Raw genomic sequence first — 911 nt, forward strand, 5'->3', positions numbered from 1 at the left:
CTGATTGTGGCAAGGTAAAACATGCATGCTTTTACAGAAAAACTAATGTTTGATATACTTCTATTAGTCGTTAAGAAACGAACCTCAAAATTCAAGAGTAATGGTATTACTATTCAAGTTTGAATTCTCACTTTCTCCTTCATTTTGAGAGAAAAACTATTCAACAATTTTTTTTTCTTTAAAGTTTTAGCTTCTGGATTCTGGAAGGTTGGTTACAGTTCATGTTTGGAAACTCATCCAACACACATGTATGAAGTAAAAACCACGTCAAATTAGTGGTTTATGAAAAAGCTAGAACTTTTGGATTTCGGTGGACGTTCATAAAAAATGGAAGACGCACAAAATAACACAATTTCCATGGTCGAACATCGCCTCGAACAAAACAAGAAAAGGTGATGCCGCAATTCCAGTGACGAGTCTAACTTTGAACTAGGCAAGAACAGAATGAGCCACAAATGAAAGGTTTCATAAGTGAACGCTTAAATGGAAAAGGCCAAGAGACTGATGCAGAGAAATAGTAATCAAAGGGAGTTTAATGAGAGGGGGAAGGGTGAAATCACATAGGGAGTGTAAGTAGCAAAAACCTGATGTTTTGTGTCAGCATAGAGTGTAGCTTCAAAGACACCCATGATGACTGCACGTCATTGGGCACAGTTGGATGTTGGGACATACATGGCCAGTTCTAATCCAGGAGGGGTATTTGAATTCTGCACCTCCCAACTTTATCCTGCACCTCCTATTTTATGTGTGTGGACAAAAACTGTACTTTCGGAATGATCATTTTCAGAACACAAATAAATGTTCTAAAACTATTTCAAAAAAATTATTTCCGAAGGTAAAAATTACTTTTCATATTGACCATTTCGGAATAAAGTGTTCTAAAATTATTTTAGAATGACTTTTTTGTAAGT

This window comes from Glycine max, chromosome 16 (assembly GCF_000004515.6).
Source record: "Glycine max cultivar Williams 82 chromosome 16, Glycine_max_v4.0, whole genome shotgun sequence".
Lineage (NCBI taxonomy): Eukaryota > Viridiplantae > Streptophyta > Magnoliopsida > Fabales > Fabaceae > Glycine > Glycine max.